General features: G+C 37.8%; 1 protein-coding gene across 2 annotated transcripts in view; it reads left to right on the forward strand.

Moving 5' to 3' along the window:
* PARVA (parvin alpha) overlaps positions 1-23,791 on the forward strand; it is an 82,887-nt gene that overhangs the window by 11,544 nt on the left and 47,552 nt on the right. The gene's annotated exons all lie outside the window — the stretch shown is intronic.

Below are 23,791 nucleotides of genomic sequence, written 5' to 3' on the forward strand. Positions count from 1 at the left end.
TAAATAGGCAATATGTTTCCAGTTGGTGCTCTTGAGGTACTTTACATTTCATTTTTTTGTAAATCCAAATAGGGAATTACAGTCTTTGAAATGCAGCATTTTAGAGTAAGTTGTAGGAAAATAACTCACTGCAAAAAAAAGTCATCTTTGTGTTGAATTTTAATATATATAATAAAGTCTAAATCTGAGAATTTGAGGGAAGAGTCTGAAATACTTCTGGATATTATGTAGTAAATACATTCTGCTATCCCAACGTAGCTGGTGCAGAACTGAAAAAAAAATATTGCAACTCTGAAAATTGCCTATCAGTCTATTTTGGAGGCAGATATTAAAATGGGAATATGTTGCAAATATGAAATTGCTATACAATTTCATGTGAATGGTAAGAGTGGGACCAGTAAAAGGCCAAGTGACTGCATGCTTCCAAAGGAGCCATGTGAGTTTAAGATGTGGCTGTTTTAACAATGGAAAAAGAGTTATTTTGTACATATTTCTGTACATTCTGAAGCAATTCTTTAAAATAATTTGCACAGTCCTAATGTATCATACAATGAAACTTTGATACAGTGGATTATTATTCATGCATGCAACGGAATAATTTCCTCAATGATTTGCATCTTTTGGTAAAGACATCATTATACAAATTGATGCAAATGATATAATTGGTATTATTAGTGTAATGATGTCATTATGGAAATGATGTAAGTTGCTGCAATAATATGCTGTAGCATCTAATGGACTTTTATGAACAACGGACACCCTTGAATTAGTCCATTCGTATGACTATACTATCTTGTTTATGCTACATTCATTAGACAAAATAGGCTGTAATCCATAAATACTCTGAATCTATTCAATAGTGTTATTCTTTAAGATGATCTTGGTTGTTTTGTGGCTGCTTACCATGTATTTCTGTTGAATTGCTACATGCTCAAGACATATTATCTTCCAAGATTGAGATCTGAAGAGTGAATTTGCAGAAAATGGAGTCAAAATCGCTCATTTCTAGCATTAGATTTTCATAAATGGTAAGGGAATTAGGCATTGACTGAATGGGCTTAATATACATTTCTCAGTTATCAAATTGACACCAGTAGAATAGTTGTGTTTGGATTGTTCGGTTCTTATGACTTATTCTCAGAACTTATTGATGATAGTGTATTTAAAACAACTCCTTGTTACAATTTTTTCCCAAGTTTCTAGGAGGTGGAGATTTGGGTAGTGCAGTGCCAAATCTATGGTAAATAAATTGTTAAACGTCTGCTCACAGGGACTTTCTCCCATACCAAATGTCAATGTATCTTCATTTTAAAAAGCTGTTAATTAATTAGTCTCTTTTTAATGATAAAATTTCATTGTTCAGTATTCTGTAAAGAAATATGCAATCCTAAAACCAAGAAGTTGACCCCAATAGTACATGCAATAAGATTTTTCTAAAGATATAACAAAATCTTTGTACATTAGGTATGGAATCTGCAAAATGTAGAAATTTCATTCACTTTTGCTACCAATGAGCTTGTCCTGCAGTAATTTCAAGTTTTATAAGCTGCAGGTGCTCCATAGGGCACCAGGTGGCTCCAGTAACCAGCACACAAGGTAAGTTTTGGTGAGAATAATGGATGAACAGCAATCATTTTAAAGAAATGATTAAATGTGTATAGTCATAGAGAGGTACAATTGCTAATAATTATTTAGGGGCTTCTGAAAAAACAGTATATTTGATTGTGATATGAATAAGAGAAAGTTCTTGTCAGTTGCTTGATTTGGCAATTTACAGTGTAATTGCATTGTTGTTTTATGAGCTTGTTTTGGTTTTGAGTTGTTTACATTTTGTTCCTTCAAATTCCTAATTTTCTAAAAAAAAATTAAGATGAAATTACTAAAGCACATATATCTAATAACTAAATTATATTATCTGTACAAACTCCTTCTTAAGTATTGTACAGTATATCTGGTATTTATTCAAAAGCTTCATTTTGTTTGTTGTTGTCAGTTGCAAAGTCGTGTCTGACCCATAGCGACCCCATGGACAACATTCCTCCAGGCCTTCCTGTCCTCTACCATCTCTGGAGTCCATTTAAGCTTCCTACTGCTTCAGTGACTCCATCCAGCCATCTCCTTCTCTGTTGTCCCCTTCTTTTGCTCTCAATCTTTCCCAGTATTAGGCTCTTCTCCAGTGAGTTCTTCCTTCTCATTTGGTGGCCAAAGTATTTGAATTCCATCTTCAGGATCTAGCCTTCTAAAGAGCAGTCATTTTGTTTAATGATACTTAATCCAAAACCACAGCAAGTAGAGCTCATCAATGCTCCCTCTCCTCCCAATCAAGAGGGAGAACATCTCCTCAACACCATTCTCTGAAATCTTCTGTATAAAAAAATTGTTTCTTTCCACAATCCAGATTTTTGAATATCACAGGTGACCAAACTCCCGATATAAGCTGCTGATAGATGGAACACACAGTATTTTCCTGTCCTTCTAAGTCCAGTCATGGCTTGCAGAAAAGAAGCTAGATAATGCCCAGTGTGACAAACCTAGTAGCAACTCTCCAATACATCCATTATCCCAATCTCATTCTTGTTGCCCCTGAGTGCCATCACTGAGATGCCTGCATCCTCTGGAATGCCAAGCAAGGTCAGAAATCTTTGGATTGCTTTGGCATTGTCTCTCAGGAGGGAAGTCAACCTCTAGTGAACACACTACCTCTGCTGTTATTTTGTTGGGAATCACCACAACTCTGTAGCTGCACTTTTAGATATTTAACATTGTGTACCTCCAGCCGAATGGCAAGCAACACGAAACAGCTGATCAGGAGCATTGCTTCTGTTACATTCTTCTACCAGAAGGAGCTGTTTGATTGCACAATCTTGTCCAGCTCTTCATTTACTGGAGACCACCAATACATTATCCCTGATATTGCCCCCATAGTACCAACTCACAGCTTGGCAATTCCAATCCCCCCATCCCTCACCAACCTTCTTCCATCCCTTACAACATGCTTTTGTTCCTGGAATACTGAAGATCTAAAACCCTAGAACATTAATGACACACAATTGATAAAGCTACTTTTTGATCTACTCATTGTTCTTGTATCATATCTTATGCAACTCAGATGTGTCCCCCCCCCAATATATGTTACCTCTTCATTATGTGTTTAGCTATCAGATATTTCTGCTAGAAGACTCATTACTGTATCAAACAGTTGCCAAGACCAATGTTCATATATACTTTCCCAAAAATCTTATTTTTCTCTCTCATTTGTTTCTCTTATCTATTGACATCAATCCATTCTGTTGAACAGACTCAACAACAGTTGTTTGGGTTTTAATTCTTAACCAGTCTCTGCCCAAATAATGTTGCTCCTTTTCTTTCATAAAATTTGAGAAGTATGTTTTTTCTTCTCTGATTCTATAGTAATAATTGATCATCTCTCACTTAACTACATCAGTTCTCTCACTTTGGTTCTGCATTGGTTATATCGATTGCTTTATTTCTGCCTAGCACTCTGCCGTCAATTTCTTTCTTTCTCTTGAATCATATAATGCTTCTCAAAGGCCTAGCTTGTTCTTTTTCTAACCCAAAAAGGATGCAGAGGTGTATCATAAGATTCAACATTCTAATCTGCTTTTTAAAACAAATGACTTTCCTTCTATTTTACATTATCCTTTTTGTATTTTAAGAGATAATTATGGAAGCTTATAGTTGTAAAGAGAAATATAGCAAAAAGAAGAACTTCCAGGAAAGCGACATCTATTCCTTTCCTATTCTTTACTTCCATATTTTTCAGAAGTAGTTGTCAAGTGTGCCATCATCACATGCCCATACATGAATATAGAACAGTGATGGCGAACCTTTTTGTAAACGCGTGCCAAAATTGTGCATGCGTGCCCCACACCCACAATGTAATGCGCCCTGCCCACCTACACATATGCACGCATGACCCACTTGCATGCATGCACAACTCCAGGCGCATGCATGCACGACCACATGCATGTGTGCATAACCCCCCCTGCATGGAGAGGGGTTTTTCACCCTCCCCAGGCTTCAGGAAAGACTCCAGAGCTCGGGAAGGGTGAAAAACAGGTCCAACGGGCCAATCAGAAGTTCGGAAATGATCTTTTCCGGCTTTCAGAGGGCCTCCAGGATGCCAGGGAGGTTGGTCCGTTGGACCTGTTTTTCACCCATCCCAGGCTCTAGAGGCTTTCCTGAAGCCTGGGGAAGGTGAAAAAGGCCTTTCCTGGCCCTCCGGAAGGTTGAAAAGTAGCTGGCCAGTATGCCAGAGCTGATGTCTCATGTGCCAGAAGATATGGCTCCATGTGCCACCTGTGGCATGCGTGCCATAGGTTTGCCATCGTGGGCATAGAGGGTAGATCCAGCAAAGTAACTATGAATTCTGAGTTACTATCAACATTTTACTATAATCTTGTGATGTTCAGTGTCCAAGGCGTAGAAGGAAGGAGATGACCATTGTTTGAAAACTTTCTTTTCTTCCTAATTTCTAGTATTGCATAAATTGTCAGTGTGTAGCCTATATATGCCATGACATGCATGTAAACTTGAAGTAACATTATCAGACCTCTAAAAGTAATATTTCAATGGCCAAGATTTCCTAACATCTTCACATTCTCATTTGAGAATTACAGAGATTTCCAGAGCGAACACACGGACAAGATTTTTGAGATTTTGTTCATTTCTTTTGATTTCTTTTCTTATAAAGCATGGAACGAATAGGTAATTGTACATGAAATTACATGGTGGTGCTCACTGCTACACCTGCAAACATTTGCTCTGCATGATGTGGCTAAATTCTTTTAAGTACTGACCACTCCTGCATTGTGCTGCAACACAGAAAAATCAAGTTAGCACAATTTGGAGCTTCTAGCAGGAATCAAAACAGGAGATAGGCTTCTGGTCCCATTAAACAAGTCTCTATTCATTTGATTTCAATAGCTGCCCATCTCTCATATGTAGCAGCTTAAAATGAAATAGATAAAAACAAATAATATAAAATAAAAGTACACGACGGCTGATCTTTATGGAAAAAAAAATCAATGAAGCCAAGAGATGGGATCAGTCACACTTCTAGGCCTCCAGGCCCAGGCATAAAAGCAGGTTTTTAGGGCCTTGGGATCCTTGGCCAGCAGGATCAGGGCTAACCTAATCTCAGATGGAAAGATGTTCCACAGGGTGGATCCCCTGGCAGAAAAGACCTTCCACATTGGCCTGCCAGCTGACATTCAGAGTATGCTCCTCTTGCCAAACTGGGTTGGAGAGATAGAAACAATTGGAGAGAGATGATCCTATAGTAATGTGATACTAAGGCATGAAGGACTTTAAAGGTAACTACCAGCATCTTGAATTGCACCTGGAAGTATATTGGAAGCCAATACAGCTTGCTACAGTGGTATCAAGTACACTGAAAAATGAACACTGAACCTTTCCTAAAGACCTGGGATAGGCAGATGTTGTTTGATGGTGTTGAAGGTATCGTCGCAAGCTGTTCCCAAGTAAAGCTTCCTTTTGCAATTGATTGGTGGTGATTTTGTCAATGCTGATGGTATTCAAATAGTGCTCCAGGTGTTTTGTAATTTTATCCAGGGAACCTATTAGTATTGGTACTATCTTTGCTTTCTTTTGCCACTGTCATTCAACTTTTGTTTGCAGGTCTTTCTATTTGTGATTTTCTCCAATTCTTTCTCTTATTATTATTCTTATAGTTTTATTATTTATGCAGGTTAAAAACATGAACTTGTCTATTTCTTTATATCCAACTTGTTTGATACAATGATAGACAGTATACTAAAGTGAACTTGTTCTAAATATCTCACAGCAATCAACTATTTGGGTGCAATTCTGGCTTACGTGTTGTGCATCAGAATGATTGTAAGGAATTTTGCAGTTCGTATTGGTTTTTCACTATTTATTAACATATTCTGCCCAAGAAATCACAACATGAAAATTTTGCTGCTTTGGGAATTAAAGAAAAAGATGCAAGTGATGATAAAAAGTGAATTTTGAGTTTGACCAAACAGGGGATCTGGAAGTGCCTTGTCCAAAATCTGTTGGATAGATTTAGAACTTAATGTAATTTTAATTAGCTGGCTTCCATCTTGGTGGACCAAGCTTTTTAATAAGTCTTAAAGCTAAGGGGTAGAGGAAGATACTAACTGGTTTGTCAATGGAGGTACTTCTGCAAATTAAAGTTATCCTTAAAAATGCTTAGGCTATATACTGAGCTTATGAGAACACTGGCTAGCAAGGGCACTGGCAAACTGGACTAGTCTAGACTATGGGCCCCCAACCCCTGGTCCGTGGATCGGCACTGGGGCGCAGCATGCCAGAAATTAGGCCGTGCAAACAAGCAAAGCCCCATCTGAAGGATGCAGGCAGCATGCAAAACCATGCCCCCTCTTGTCTGTGGAAAAACCTCTCTCCACCGAACCAGCCCTTGTGCCTGAAAGGTTGGGGACCACTCGTCTAGACTATATTTAAACTTCATTTAACCTGAAGATAAAAGACCCTCAATCTTCTGCTCCAATCATAAATCTAAAGCATTGTGAAAATCTGTAGGTATAACCAGAGTCTGTGAGTCATGGGAAAAAGAACGGGGGAATGCTTTCCTTTCATATCCATATATTTTCAGTTGTAATTTAAACATAATTCTTGACATTCTTGTATTTTGTTTCATAAAAAGAATAAATCTTTTGATTGCTAGGCACTGGTCCACTGAAGTTGTCTGTAGTTAAATGTTATTGTTCAGTAAATGTATGTGTAGTAGAAATGTATTAGTAGTATAAAAGATTGTTCATTTTGTTCTGTTATACCAGCTAAAGCAAACCACAGATTACCTGCTGAGTTACTTAATCTAAATATTACTTTTTGTCATGTTTTGAGTTCTTGGGATAAAGATAGTAACATGCATAAGCCACCCACTGATATTTCTTTCTTTATTAAATTTATCTTGTTTGGTAGTTTGGAATAACCTACATAGCATTCTGTACTCCATTTTTCCTCAGAACAACTACCATACACAGGAGATTAAACAAAAAGAAAGTCAATCAGTAAGCTTCCATGGTAGAAGTTGGACTTGATCTCTGTCTCTTTTCTAACCAGCACATCCCACTGACTTAATGCTGACACACCATCTAAATTTATATTGAAACACTACAGTACATTATAGTTGCTTGAAGGTAACATAATACAAGCATTATGTTTCCTCATGAACATATAAAATTAAAATTTTGGACTATTTCATATATTGATACAACAGAATGGAAAGTTTCTTACAGCACAATCAAGCTAATTTTTATTCTGAAAATTTTTAATTGTCTACGGCATACACATATTTTCAAGAATTATATTTTCAAGCCCTAGATGGTATCGGACCTGGGTACTTGAGAGACCACCTCCTGCCAATTACCTCCCTAAGACCTATTAGATCCCACAGAAGACTAGGCCTCCTCCGAATTCTATCCGCTGGCCAGTGTCGACTGGCAACTCCCCAGGGGAGGGCCTTTTCTGTGGCTGCTCCGGCCCTCTGGAACGATCTCCCCGTTGAGATCCAGACCCTCACCACCCTTCCGGCTTTCCGCAAAGCCACTAAGACCTGGTTGTTCGGGCAGGCCTGGGGCTGTTGAATTTCCAGCCCCATCCGAGGTTGCGATTGTTGTTGTATTTTATATTGTTTGTCTTTTATTTTCTTATTTGTATTCCCTTCCCTTTCTGATTGTTAGCCCTGAGTCCCTCGGGAATAGGGTGGCATACAAACTGAAATAATAAATAAATAAATAAATAAATAAATAAATAAATAAATAAATAAATAAATAAATAAATAAATAAGAATGAATTATAAATTGGCTTCAGGTTATATTTGTTTTTCACTTTTTAAAATTTTGTTTGATAGAGTCATATTAAAATTAGACGTCCTGGATGGAGCCAATTGAAATCTGTCCCCATCTTTATTTCACTCTGTTTATTATGGCTAGGAAGGACCTAAGTAATAGGACCTATCTATGTAATTTTAAGTTCTAAATGCCCTCATAAGATTTATTTGCAATAATAAGATAACTCCATAACTCTGATACTGTGTGGTTATGGTATCTGTAGTACTACATGGATTGTTTTGTTTTATTTTCTGGCCACAACTAGTATAGGAACTCTGAAGAAACTTCCATCCGGGTACGAAATTTATGTGTAGAAATATACATTAATTTGCTTCATCCATTTGATTCTGATACTCTCCTGTGTGCTATATCTACAAGACATGCTTCAACCATAATTCCCATGGATAAAGAAATATTCTAGGAGAAAATTATCAATCTTAGTTCATGTAGGTGTCGCTGCTCTATGGAAACATAGCTGATAAGCAAGTTCTTATTTGTACCATTATGCCATATTGTGAAGACCAGAAAATTCACAAAGTAGGGAATTTTTATTGTTAAATAAAACAGCTGGTGTTTTTTTTAAAATTCCACATCTGCTTTTTAAGTCTCAATACCACTCTAGAAAATTAGAAGTATGTATGACATACTTCAATGTGCATGTCTATAAACATGTCAGGTTTATAAGGACTGATTCCAATGCAATATTTTGGCTTGTTCCTTGGAAAATATGCCACAAAAACATCTGTGTTGGAATGAAACGATATAGCTTGTCTGTGTTTGGATTGGAGACTAAATTGTGACTATCTTTGCCTCCCATTGGTATATTTTGTATTTTGTTTTATAAATAATACTTTTGATAAAAGCATTTCCCTATCCAAAAAAAATAGTATCACTTGGTCATGCATGACTTGGTTTACCTCATTCTCTCTACTTGTTTACTTTTCATATAATATTGTTGTAGTATGATCACGGTTCTTTCTCTCTGGATGAACAAAACACTCAAATGTACTTACATTCCCTTTTTAATTCAATTCTTATACTTAATTTACTCAAGTCTCATTCTTAAATCATGCACCATTTTTGACCCTCTAATTTCTGGTTTAACTCCTCACATTTTACTTATTTTTGGTTCTCCTGACATATCCACACATTTTAGCCAACAACATGGTATCATCTGCATATCTAAATATACACAATCATATCCCCAGTTTTTCATATCACATAGTACATCATACAACTTAATATTTATTGCAAATAGTTCGAGTTTTTAGCCAACAAAATATCATCTGCATATCAAAATGCACAGTCACATTCCCAGTCCAGTGAGAAACGAAACGTCTCCAAGCAAAAACAAAGGAAGTCCAGATGCATTTTGAAAAAGCACCTTTGGGACTTTCCTTATATAAGTATGCAACAAACTAAGGTGGCATCACAAAACTTTTTTTACTCAATCCTCAGTGGCAAACCATTCACTAAGCATCTCATTTAGTTTCATACATGCTTTTCTTCCATTTATACCATTCTTACTGAACTCAGTAAGCCACCTTCAATCCTATGCCAAGCAAAACATTCCATAATTCAAGGCAATTCATTTTGTTATATATCTTCCCTAAATCAAGCGATCTAGAAGAAATGTTAGAACTTCTAATAAGACTGATGAACAACATCCAGGAGACAAAAAGAAATATACACAGGAAGAAGCATGTAGTAGTTTGATTTACAAAGAAGGGAATGATCCAAGGAAATCTCAAGCATATAGACCAAATTCTTAATTGAATGTTAATTATATCCAAGAGTCAATATTTCTTCAGTTGTACCATCCATACCTTACCATTTCTCAATACTCTCAGAGCATACATAACTTCTCTTTCATCTACCTTTTTTGATCACTAAAAATATAAAACATTCATTTTATTTTTACTTTGACATATGATTACATATAGGAATAGTTCCAAGAATTGTTAATCTATGTCCTTGCTTATGGAACAATAGAAATCTTAAATTAGAGTCTTACAGAAATAGTCAAAATATAAATTTAGCTTGCAGTCTTATCCTCATTGGACCCTACTGCAGTCAGTGATGATTATGGAATAAACATATATAGAAATTCTATATTTAAAAATGTTATTCTGATTCGAGTAGAACAAAATAAATAGATGAAAAAACGCAGTCATTTCCCTTTTGGTGCCAAAAACTAATGGATTCCTTTACCGGAAATTGAAAATTAAAGAGGATGAGTCAATATAATATCCAAGGTTTTATAATATGCATTTAACTTAAATAATGAATGCTAAATCCAGAGATAGCCAATCAGCTGCAATATTCTTTTGGCAATAATCTTTCTCACTCATATTCTTGGAGTCTTTTTTTAAAATGTCATTAAATAATTGGAATGTCAAAATAGGGACTGAAGTAGTCTTTGAAAGGAGAAACAAAATAAAGCATTAAAATATGTTTTTTTTAATTTTAAAACACACAATTATACTTTTAGAAAGGAATAAGCCAAACTGTCTGTAATATAATTATAATTATTTAATGTCAAGTACAACATAAGAAGTTTTGCACAGTTTTTGAAATAAAAAAAAACAAAAGTTATTGAATTACTGAGCATTATCATGAAAGATGAGCAGGACATTATTTTTCATTCAGACTCTACTGCAAGGAATGGGAGAGAGAAATCTATATTTTGATGCTTCTAGAGAGGCAGAATTCAATTGTATTCAAGTTAGACAAAAAAAATATACATTTAGAAAATGTAAAAATAGTATAATAAGAGTGATCTCTCCTGAGATAAAGTATAAGAAACCTCCAGAAACAGAAAATTCTTGACAAGCCAAGAAGTGGTAAGACAAGAAAAAATTATTTTACATACAACTCCATTAAAGGAATATAACAATGAAATACATAGTTGTTAGACTTGACAGTATTTGAGTAATCATATGTGATTTGTATACACTGGAATACAATGGGTTATTCCCTGGTGATGTTAATTATATTTAGTTGACATAAAAATCAGTGGAAGATTAGTCATGACAATTGCAAATTAATTTCAATGAAATTTAGCATAAGGACATTAATTCTAGATGAATCATAAGTGGTTACGTATAAAGTAAGAATGTGTCAAAGTTTTTTTTTTCATTTTCCAAGTGGTATTTTACTAATTTTACTCTTGACAAATAAACGTGACATGATCTACCATTCTAGTTATAATGTACAGATAGTCCTTGATTTATGATCACAATTGAGCCTAAAATTTCTGTTGCTAAGCAAGACAGTTAAGTGAGTTTTGCTTCATTTCACAATCTTTCTTGCCACGGTTGTTCAGTGAATCACTGTGTCAGGATTCCAAGTAACACCCCCTAACAAAAGAAGACTCGGAGGCTTGAGTTTCCTCAAAGTTTCATTTTATTAGAAATGTCATATTGGCACTTCTGGGAAAACTGGAATCTGAAAGTTTACAAGTTTTCCCCACTCACGTAACAGTTCAAGTCCCTGCCCAGCACCCACATGTCTATCACATGGTCCAATCAGGCACCATCCCAATAGAGACATGCTTTCCAGTCACGCCACTCTAGGTGCAGGGCAAAATGTCCTTGACTCTGAGAAAGGAATGTTATTAAGACTACCATATTTTTGGAGTATAAGACTCACCAAGGTTTTGAAGAGGCAAATTTAAAACAAAAGTTTTTACACTCTGCAAACCTCCCAAAAATGGCCCATTTTTCGTGAAAACGGGCCCATTTTTTTTAAAAAAAAGGCCATGAATAGCCTTCAGGAGGCTTGTAGAGTGTTCCTTGGGGGGGGGGGAAATGTGCAAAAAGGCCCATTTTTCATCAAGAAAAGGGCATTAGGAAGCTTATAGTGTGCTCCTGGGGGCTGGGGGGCAAAATTGAGCCAAAATTGGCCCATATTTTGCTCACTTCTGCCCTCCCCAGCCCCCCAGGAGCTCTCTGAAAGCTTCCTAGAGGCTCTGCACGGCCATTTTGGTGAAGGGGCAGGGTTTCAGGAGACACAAAATGCTGTATTCAGTGTATAACGTGACCCGTCAAAACCGCGGTAGACAAAACCGCGTCAACGAAAGCGCGTACGTGACGTCATCAGCAGCGCGATGAAAAAAATTAAAAATAAATTAAATTGAAATTAAAATTAAATTAAAGCAAGCCGATTCACATAAAGGTAAGGGTTAGGTTTAGGTTTAGGGTTAGGTTAAGGGTTAGGGTTAGGTTTAGGGTTACCTTAAGCGTTAGGGTTACGTTTAGCGTTAGGTTAAGGGTTAGCGTTAGGTTTAGCGTTAGGTTTAGCGTTAGGTTTGGGGGGGGTTAGGGTAAGGTTTTCGCTTTAATTTTAAATTTACCGCTCACAGCGCGATGTTTTCGTCACGCTGTGATGACGTCATGTACGCGCTTTCGTCGAGCGTGCTTTTGTCTACCGCGGTTTTGTGGTGGAAACGTGTATAAGACACTCCCAGATTTTCAGCCCCTTTTTTGAGGGAAAAAGGTGTGCCTTATACTCCGAAAAATACGGTATATATCTTCCATATTCCATATAACCCTCCCCCCTTCTAACCCCAGTAGAAAATGTGGCAGGCCTGAAGGTCCAATGTAAAAGATGGCTTCCAGGTCTGACATACTTGTTAAGTTAGTAACATTGTGAAGTAAATCTGGCTTCTCCATTGGCTTTACTTGTCAAAGGTTTGCAAAATGTGATCACATGACCCTGGGTCACTGAAGCCATCATAAATAGGCAGTTGCCAAACGCCCAAATTTTGATCACATGACCATGGAACTACTACAGTGGTTCTAAGTGTAAAAATGGTCCTAAGTCACTTTTTCAGTGCTGTTGTGACTTTGAACAGTCACTGAGCAAATGGTTGTTTAGGTTGAGGGCTACCTGTAAACCTCCTCACACTTTCCATTCAATAAAGAAGTTCCTAATTATGATTTTTAAAATGTTAAATCAATTTAAATTTAAAAGTGAATAATAATAAGTGAAGCTTTGATGCAACTACAATTCAGATTTATAATTGTAAAATATATATATTCAAATGCAAATTGTTTATCCATTTTGGAAGTGACATACACACACACGTACAATTGTATAAATTTCAGTTAACATCTGGGTGTTAATTAATTAATATAAGTATCATTTAATAAAAAGGAAGGAGAGGACAAGGGCTAACATTAACACTGCAAAAATCAGTAGGTGGAAAAAGACATGGCTTAAGCTGAATGTTTATGTGGAAACCAGATATGGCCACGCTTGTGTTTTAATGTAGCCATAGAGACTTAAAGCTAAACAAGCCCAATGAATGTTAAAATTCCCTTTGTATTCCAATTAATGTTCAGACAAAATGTATAAGATCAAATTTAACCCTTCCTTCTCCCCCCATTGAAACAAAATTAATTTTTTCGGGGTGGAGGGAATAGGAAAAAGAGAAGTTATGTTGAAGTATGCTTTCTCATTTTATTTAACAGAGTTGTTGAGAAAAGGAGTCTTTGGAGCCAAATTCTGCTCTTTTGTTCAGGCAGCCAGAGTTTGTACAGCTGCATGATTTGTGGAGATAACATTTAACTCTTTTCTTGCAAAATTAGAAAGAAGGACTGTAACATGCCTCTTTTCATATGGACTTGTGCATTTCAGAAACAAAGGCTCCCGTGACCTATACTATTTTAATAGTTTTGGGAAATGTGTTGAGGCCACAGTTTGATTGTAGTTTGAAATGATATACCATAGAGGAAAATTGGTGTGTGTGAGAGAGAGGGAGGGAGGGAGGAAGATATTTGAGTCCTTTTTCACTCATACAATTACCTAAAAATGTTCACTCCTTTTAATTATAAAGCTGTAAGTAACATACAGTACATTTCCTATAAAAGCCGCCAAGATACTATTTTCCAAAAGAACTGAAGAAATGTTTTCCAACAGCTGATAGGGCAGTACAGGAAGAGAGAAGAGAAGTAAGGACAAAAGGTCCTGGTAAGCCATGCACTCTGGCTACCTGGAAACTATTGAAACAAGTAAAACATCTCTTGTTGAATGTTCATATTTTACTCCAAGGAGTTAAACATTCAGAGCAGTACTAGATGAGCCAGATGGTCTGTAACTGTAACATTGTTCATATTGTTTAGATTACCATGTTGCAAGTACAGCGCCTAATTTACCTTTTATGGGAAAAAGCATGGAAAATTGACCACAGATGTACATAACCAGGAATGATGGCTGAGTAACACTTACCAAACCTTCCTAACAGACTTGATCCCACAGATAAAGAGCGAATACTGAAATGTTGGCGATGCTGCAGGAGAATTCTCTAACATTGCCTATTTAAGTCTTTGCTTTAGAGCCTTGAACTTAAGTGTTAGATCTGAAATAAATCAGATGTGATTTGTTTCACTCTTACCCATTTCATTCCTTTATGCATCATTTTGTGTGTGTGTGTAGAACATGATTCATATAAATCTTACATAAATTATCCTTCTCCCTTGCCCCTTTTAAAGTAGGGAGGCTGAGAAGCCAAGTGTATTGACTTCAAGCACAGTTCCTAATTAAAAAGAAAGGGTATGGTTCAGGATTTTTTTTCCTTTTTGTGCTCTGTAACAAAAAGCATACACCTGCTATTAATATAGCTTTGATTTCAATCAGAAGCTAAGCTTGTGCCAAACCAATTAGGCAGACTATTGCTTATTTTTAGTCATAGGTCTCTGGATTAGCACTATAAGTTCAAAAATCTATCTGAATAAAACTGTTCCTCCCCACCCCACCCCTCAGATGGGATCAGACCTCGATTCTGCAATTTGTAAATGCATAAATGAGAAATACAAATGAAAAGCTGTGCACTCTATTCTGTAAAGTCCTTTTGTTTCTTATCATTTTCCTTTATATCTTTCATTTCCTTCCACTTACTGATGGTTAATGTCAGGTCATTTACTTCTGGCTGGAGGGTTTCCTTTTGGACTGCATTTGCATGCAGGTGCTCCTCCGAATGCCCAGCTGTTCAAACTTGCCTAACCCTTTGGGAGTTACTCCGGCCAAATTTATCAACTTCTTTCAGAGGCGAGAGCCACTGAGGGTGAAAATCCCAAGGGAACATAAGCAAATGGAAACTGAATGAGAGAATCTCTCTCCACAGGGCTAAACAGATTGTTTGTATTTATCCAGTCATGAAACACCATTCAGAAACCAAACCTTCATCTACAAACAAGGCAGAAATTTCAAAAAAGTAAGCCAATCTGCATATTATAAATCAAGGAACATAGGGTATATGTGAATCATAAGAGGAATAAATGAAAATTGTTCCAGATAAAATTATCTCAGGATCAAAACTCAATAGCAATGTCTGAGAGAAGCCAAACTCCCCCATTCCACTTGTTTCATTTCTTGCCTTGTTTTTTTTTTAAAAGCTGAGCTAATAAAAAGTCTATGGCATAAATGAAAACAACACAGCTTGGAAGTGCTTCAGAAGGGCAAAAATATGCTTCAGAATGGGGGGTGTATGAAAATGTGACCCCTCCCTCCCTCTAACCCCCTAATGTAGTCACACTTTTTCCTGCTGTTGCCTGGTTGCTACAACTGGCCCATAATCCCAGGAAAATGTGCATTTAAGGAGTTTCACACAGATACATGTTATTTTCGTGTTCCCATGTTGCTGTGAGCATTTTTTTTTTTAATCTGTAATACTGCATATCTTAATATTCTTTTTTCCTAATCATAATCATTTAACATCCTGCATTTAACATAGCACCCAATGATTTTTTGTGAGTAAAGAAATGCAAGTTTAATAATATTAAAAATGATTAATCCCTAGATTCTAGGGACTAGAAGGTCAACCAGGAACTAAAGACACTAGAATCAAGGGAACAAATGTAGTTGGAAATCTATGCTCTTTTTAATATAATTTTACTGTTGCAGCATCCTTTTTACAGTAGTTAAACCATCTGTTAATTATGTAGACCAACTCCCAAATAATTTCACTTTCAACACATTGGCCTGACTATTTCATTGCATGCTAGATTGTACTAGACCAAGTTTCAGTGATTTCCAGACCACTCACTCTTTTTTTACCCATCATAAAGAGGGAAATATTACTTCACCATTGTTTTACTTCCTATTAGCTATTTTAACTTCTTCTTTTGACTTTTTGCTGCTTTCTGTTTAAAACCCTTAATCTTCTCAGATACAGGCTGCCTTAGTTTACATCCATTATCATTCAGCTATTTCTTTGTCTCATTGCAGGTTCCTGTTGGGTTTTCTGTACCCTCTAGAGAGGGACAGGATTTTGCAAACATTTTTTTAGGTCATCTGTCAGTGTTATTTTAACATACTAGTTGTATGTTCATTGGGTGATGACTTAAGAAGCTGGGAGTTGTGAGGATATATTTTTTAAAATGGTAGGCACTTTGCATTTTACATATTTTCCATGTTTTGTGAAAACACTCTGGAAATATTTTCCCCTCTATTATAATAAAAGTTGCTTGATCTAAAAACGAAAGCAGATTTGTTCTTCCCAAATTAAAGGAGATACAACTGGTGGACCACCTATTAATATTAAACTGCAACTTCCAGCATGCTGGTTGATGTTACTAAAGCGGAATCCTTGGTTCTCTCTGAGTTTGCTTGCAGATGTTTTATTACCAGTCTAGGTAATAAAAACATCATAAGTGCAAGCAAATAACCAAGCTCAGAGATTGCCAAGAATTCCATAGTTCAAACTTGGGCTACATGTATTCTTTTCTATTGTTACTAAAGTGTTGTATGGCAATCTCTGGAAGAACATCTGTATAACAGATGACCTTTCTGAGCCTGAGGTTGGGGTCACATGCATAATCAGTTTGGAGTTTCTATGTCCCTGTAAGAGACCAAAGTCCACCCCCCCTCCCCTATGACGTTCATTTACTCTTATGTGTCATCAATTTTCCTTGATCATTAGTAAATCAGATTCTTGTGTATAGGTTGCATGGAGTAAACTCAGAGTGCTTTTGAGTTCTATCCTGTCTCTTGATTTCCTGCACCTGACAACCTGTTTCTAGGCCATAGGAAATTACAGTTAGGAACTGAAAACCATGTAATATCTGGTTTTAGTAATGACATTTAAACTTGTAAGGCTCACCCTGATTTCTGCTACCAGTTCAGGTGAACTGGTCCAAACTGGCTAAATACCACCTCTGGCCCTCAAATACCATCTGGCCAGCCAACTCCCTTTTCTTCGTTTTTAAATGAGAGATATCAGAGCTACGCTTTGAATTATCCAGAATAAATAACATATACACATGGTATCCGTCTCCCTACTTACTACATTATAGACATAAATTTTTAGATGATTTTATTCCATCCTAAAATGGGCCTTCTCACTGCTATATGTCTCTCAGGAAATTTCCAAGAAGAAGAACATTTAGTAATATCTTTTCTACCTATTTAAACCTCAAAAGGAGATGGAAATTGCATCTGAGAATTTGGTCAACTGTGCAAGAATAGTAGAAGATAGGCGGCTTTGATTCTATGTCTATCTTCTAATGTAGAAGGTTGCCTGCTCAGAGATGTCCATACCAAAAAAAACCTTGATGCTTGAGAGAAAAACCTTCTTCTAGTTTGTACCTAAGAAAATATTAAAATATTTAAAAATCAGTCTGACAACTGAGGCAGGGGAGAAATCAGCAGTGAATTACTTATGAGAGGAACATCCTGATTTTGGAATGTTTCTCTCAGGAAGTTGGCTAGCATCAGTATTGGTTTCATTTCAGTATCAGGAGAAATCTCGGGTATGCTTTTTGCAACCAGAACTTAAAGGTTAGGGGACCCAATTATTCTTTGTAAAAGAATCTCTATTTATTAAAGTTATTTATATTTAATTAAGTATTGTGATCTTCGTTTCACCTTATTTTATTATACACTTTATGGATCATAATCCACCTTGAGTTATTTGGAGTATGTAGAATTGTGAACTCTGTACAGATAGTCCTCGATTTACAACAGTTCATTTAGTGACAGTTTAAAGTTACAGTGGCATTGAAAAAAGTAATTTATGACCATTTTTTCACAGTTATGACCATTGCATCATGCCTATGGTCACATTATCAAAATTCAGGCTTTTGGCAATTGACTTATATTTATGTGATTCATGTGACCACTTTTGCAACCTTTTGAGCAAGTAAAATCAATGGGGAAGTGAGATTTACTTAACAACCATGTTGCTAACATAACAACTGCAGTGATTCACTTAACAACTTTGGCAAGAAAATTCATAAAATATGGCAACATTCACCTAACAAACATCTCACTTAGCAACATAAATTTTGGGCTCAATTGTGGTTGTAAATTGAGGGCTACCTGTATATATGAGTATATACACCTATATATCAATATATCCATTTTCAAAGAAAGAATACATCCCATTGAAGGTGCGTGGATAGATGGATGGATGGATGGATGGATGGATGGATGGATGGATGATGATAGATAGATAGATAGATAGATAGATAGATAGATAGATAGATAGACAGACAGACAGACAGACAGACAGACAGACAGACAGACAATGATAGAGTTGGGTATAAAACAAAGAATAGCATAACCTAATTACATAATTGTATACAGTAAATAAGGATAGAGTTCCTAATCTATCTATTCTTATATACTGCTTGTATTGTACTATTCCTTTATATCCAACAGTTCTAATTATTAACAACTTAGATGTCTGAAAAATGATCATTCTTGGAGCTATTTCATTTGGCTACAACATGAAATTGGATAAATGTGCTGTTTATATTCCCTTGTGCCTTACTACCATGAGCAAACAGACACCAACAATGAAATTATCAAAAACTCCTGGTGAAAGTCTACTTACATAATGGAAATTATGATGAGAGCATCTTCCTATATCAAGAATAACTCGCACGTGTTTTCTAGCCAGCCTGAGATTGCTGCCAAGATTAAGGGTTTGGGCTAATGCACATAGTCTAACTAAAATATTGATTCCTTTTCATTGCTGAGATGGCAGACACATATTTATGTGTGCACAGAGAAAACGTTAGATGCAAAACATGAAGGGAAAGATTTTCTCCAATTCAACGTTCATTGAACATGCTGAATTATTAATACCACTTAGAATATTGATACATTTTTATAAGATTGTTGTTAGAGGCAAGGTGCAAAATTTCCTTTCTAATTTTATGGCTTTTCCCTCCCCTCCTATTCATCATTTTAGATTTAGAAGACTCTGACAACAGTGATATACAAATATTTCTATATAAATCACAAAACTGTTTAGGAGCGGAGATCAATAAATAGGTTGTGATCCTGTAAAAAGTTATATACTGGTCCATGACACATTCAGTCTGAATAAAGGAAAGAATGTGGGGTGAAACATCATCTGCAAAACATTTAATTGCCTGGTAATTTGTTTGTTCATTTAAATGTTAACATAAAAACTCTATTGTTTCTATATCTTTTGCATGTTCTACGTGGTCACATTGCCTCAGAAACAAAAGGAAAGAAAAGACAAAACAAAAGAATTTTTAAACCAAAAAAAGGGTTTAATGGTGGTAGCAGGACAAATCTTTTAGCAATCTCTCAGAATTATTGGGATGTCACTTGATTTGTGAAGAATAAAAAAATAATCAAAGTAGGCCCATAATAAGGAAGGTATGCAAAAGAGAAACAAGTAATCCAAGGGGGGAAAATAGAAGGTTTTGGAGTTGCCAATAACTTAGAAAGACCCAAATGCAATTTTAGAACAAGATTGGAAAAAGATGGAATATGGTTTCTGGAATTATTTCCAACCTTTTTACCAGCAGTGACCATATCTTTGTCTGTATGTAATATGTATGTGCATATATGTAATGTGTAATAAGCATATGACAAACAAGGAGAAAGGAGACTTAGAGTAGAGGAGCTACCAGCTTTCCAAATTGCTGTCCTATATGGATATATTGAGAAAAAAAATAGGATTTTGTATTTTCTGAACTCCAGAGGATGGTAGAGGACAGGAAGGCCTGGAGGAACAGGTCGCGATGGGTCGGACATGACTTCGCAATTAACAACAACAACATTCTCTCTCAGTTGGTTAACCAGATTCAACCCATTTCCAAACATTACCTTTCTTTTTAAGATCAATCAGATCTCGAAATCTGATTATACTCTGTTCTATTTTGGATGAGCGGTCATAGAAACAGATAGAAACAGATGAGATCTGAAGTCTCTTTCTGTATTTGTTGGATTGCTCTAACAATGGTGTCCCCTACCCTACTCAAGTATATTTCTTGGGTAAGATTTTTAAACAAATCATATTTTTTAATTTCATAGCTTTAATAAAAAGCTGTCTCTTTGTTACTTGCTGAAAATCCCACAAATCATCTATTATACTTCTTCCATGACAAATTAAGAGAAAGATGACATGCCTGTTAACAGCATTTTAAATATATTCCAGTACTCATCTCTGCCCATTATCGCTACCTCATTTATATTTTAGTTTGTTTTTTTATAACCACTCATACAACATACAGAATTTAAAATAACATTGTTTGTAAATTATATGACTAAAACAGGGTTTGATGTGGCAATAAAAGTGATGAAGAATCTAATTAAAATGGTATTCTGGGGTTTGTAGGAAAGACTGTGCCACATAGGACAGGAATGTAGCAGATCTAAATTTTTGCCTAAAATTTGCTGGCAAGAGCCAGTGGGTAGAGATCTTTGGAGAGTTAGTTTAGTTTAGTTTAGTTTTATTGATCTTGTATGCCGCCCACTCCCGAAGGACTCCGGGCGGCTTACAATAAAACAAGGGAAGAGGATAATACACAAAACAACATATTAAAATACACAACAGTCACAATTTCCGAGGGGCTAGATATTTTGAAAGCCCCCTGGCCTGCAGGAGCAGCCAGGACTTGATGGCTTTGCGGAAGGCCGGGAGGGTAGCAAGGGTCCGGATCTCCATGGGGAGATCGTTCCAGAGGGCTGGAGCTGCGACAGAGAAGGCTCTCCCCCGGGGAGTCGCCAGCCGACATTGGCTGGCAGATAGAATCTGGAGAAGACCTAACCTGTGTGATCTAATCGGTCAATGGGAGGTGATCGGCAGGGGGCGGTCTCTCAGGTACCCAGGTCCGATGCCATGAAGGGCTTTATAGGTAATGACCAGCACCTTGAAGCGGATCCAGAGACTAATGGGTAGCCAGTGCAGCTCGCGGAGGATAGGTGTGACGTGGCTGTACCTGGGGGCACCCACGATCGCTCGTGCGGCTGCATTCTGGACCAACTGAAGTCTTCGAACACTCTTCAAGGGCAGCCCCATGTAGAGCACGTAGAGAGGGTTTACGATGGCCATTTTCAAGTATACAAAGCCCCAGCCTTTTAACTTGGGTTGCAGGTGTAACACCCAAAGATAAGAGCAGGATTTCAATCATGAAGTTGTAGCCCTCACCTTGACATTTTTAGCACTGCCCCCATGGACATCTCTTAAATTGAGGAAAGTCTTTTTAAGGAATACAGAAGGTGAAGGGTATTTGGTTGTGTGCAGCGGCCTGAGTCACAACCGTGTTAAGGACCCAGTTTCCTGACTATATCAACATCCATATTAACCCTTTCACTTAGTGCAATATATGTTTAATTATGTTCGTTAAATTATTTTTATGTCTTATGTCACCTGGATGCCATCTGGAGTCATTTGTTGAGATGTGTGATTGTTGATGTTGTTGTGAAGTTGTGTCCAACTCATCGCGACCCCATGGCAACATTCCTCCAGGCCTTCCTGTCCTCTACCTTCCCCTGGAGTCTATTTAAGCTCTCACCTACTGCTTCAGTGACTCCATCCAGCCACCTCATTCTCTGTCATCCCCGTCTTCTTTTGCCCTCAATCTTTCCCAGCATCAGGCTCTTCTCCAGTGAGTCCTTCCTTCTCATTAGGTGGCCAAAGTATTTGAATTTCATCTTCAGGATCTGTGTGATTATATTAATCAAATAAATAAACTAATAAATGCATACAGAGCCAGTGACGTACAGTCAGGGGAGGCACAGCCTCACCACTGTCAATCATGAAAAGGGAAAAAAATGTAAAAGGGAAAAGGCAAGTCCTGAGGTTAGGCTAGCTAGCTGCTGCCACACTGTGAATGACTGCCTGTTTAAAAAAGCCTCTTAAAAAGCGCCCTCTACTATGAGGCAGGAGAACTGCATGTCTCATCTAGTCTGACTTTTTAGGCTCTCAAGCAGAGTTAAGCGAGGGTTAAAAGCCTAAAAACTGCCGATGTAGTTGAGGCACGCGGTTCACCGACAAAAGGGCGAACGTCAAAACCGCGCCTGATAAAACCGCGTGTTCTAAAGCGCTCCGACAAATGAGCGCTGAATCGCGCCGACAACAGCATGGAGACAGAAGTGCGCTGTAAAACTAAACCTAATCCCTAACGCTAAACGTAACCCTAAACGTAACGTTAAACCTAACCCTTAACCTAACCCTAAACCTAACCCTAAATCTAACCCTAACCCTAAAGCTAACCCTAAACCTAACCCTAAACTTAACCCTAAACCTAACCCTTACCTTAAGTGAAATCGGCTTTCTGTCTCTGCGCTATTGTAAAGCGCCCTTCTGTCTCCGCGCTGTTGTCGCCACATTGATGATGTCACGGTTTTAGCGACACGGTTTAGTCGGGTGCGGTTTTGACGTTCTCCCTTTTATCGGGTCACGGAGGCACGCAATTCTCATGCCTCATAGTAGAGGGCACATTTTTTAGAGGCTTCAACTCTGTCATTCTGTTTAAAGCTGCAGTGTCGCGCTCACTCTTCCTCCTCTCTCCATTTCTGATGCCCCCACCCCACGCTCCCTCTTTTCCTTCAAATTTCCTTTTTTTCTTTTTTCTTTAATAAATGCAATGCTCAGGCATTCCCTCCTCTCCCGCGACATCCCACTGACTAAAGCACTTTCTTTCGCCAGCCTGTGCTCGCAGCAGAGCTCAGGCAGGCTGCCGTGAGCTCAGGCAGGCGAAAGAAAGTGCTTTAGTCAGTGGGGTGTCGGGGGAGAGGACTGCCTCACCAGCCATAAACCTCACCGCATGTCACTGTACAGAGCCCATGGTATCCTTTCTGATATTTAAAAGCAGTGATCGCTCAAATCTCAGACATGTTTTAGTCTCTCCTATTTTGGGGAAATTTTTCCTTTAACATGCTGCACAAAGCCAAGTGTGGTCCATGATCAGAGAAAAACTGTACATTCCCTTTCTGTAACGGTCGAAACCAGCCCCTAAATTAGGTTCTGGGAACTATCATAACAACCATTTACATATTTCTATTTTATTTATTTATTTGTCATATTTATATGGCCGCCCATTTCAAGCAAAGTGATTCTATGTAGGTTTTGGATTAGAAATGTAGAGAGACCCAGGTCCTAGTCCTGCGCATGTGCGAGACCGGAAGATGGCGCCCAGGCGTTTTGCTCCGATCTGACGAGGCGAGCAAACGCTGAAAAAAAGCCTAAATATCAAACAATTTCGACTCTCCAGGAGGGTCCTGGGGATGTCCGGAATTCGAGGGACCCGAGGAGCCCAGACCTTGGCGGGGGTCGCCGTTTTTGGGCGACCCCGGACTGCACAACTTCGGAGGTCTGTTTTACCTGCTGTTTTGTCTGCTGGGAGCGGCCTGCGTTATTCGGCGGTGGGGGGCGGCGGCGTTATGTCGGCGTCTCCCAGCGCCTTAACCGATTTCATCGGGCCTGAAAGGGAGAGAGAACCAGCTCAGACTGAACCAGCTGAACCAGCCCAGACCTTTGCGGGGGTCGCTGCTTCTGGGCGACCCCGGACTGTACAACTTTGGTGGTCTGAAAGCCGTGAGCTGCTTGCATTACTCGGTGGGGGGGGCGGCGCCACGTTTGCTACAACGGCAGCGTTTTTCGGCGATCTAGGCGATTTCATCGTGCCTATTGAGCTGCCTCACTG

Source organism: Thamnophis sirtalis, unplaced genomic scaffold (assembly GCF_051295495.1).
Source record: "Thamnophis sirtalis isolate CommonGarterSnake01/CBP01778 unplaced genomic scaffold, rThaSir2_p1.2 scaffold_1, whole genome shotgun sequence".
Taxonomy (NCBI): Eukaryota; Metazoa; Chordata; class Lepidosauria; order Squamata; family Natricidae; genus Thamnophis; species Thamnophis sirtalis.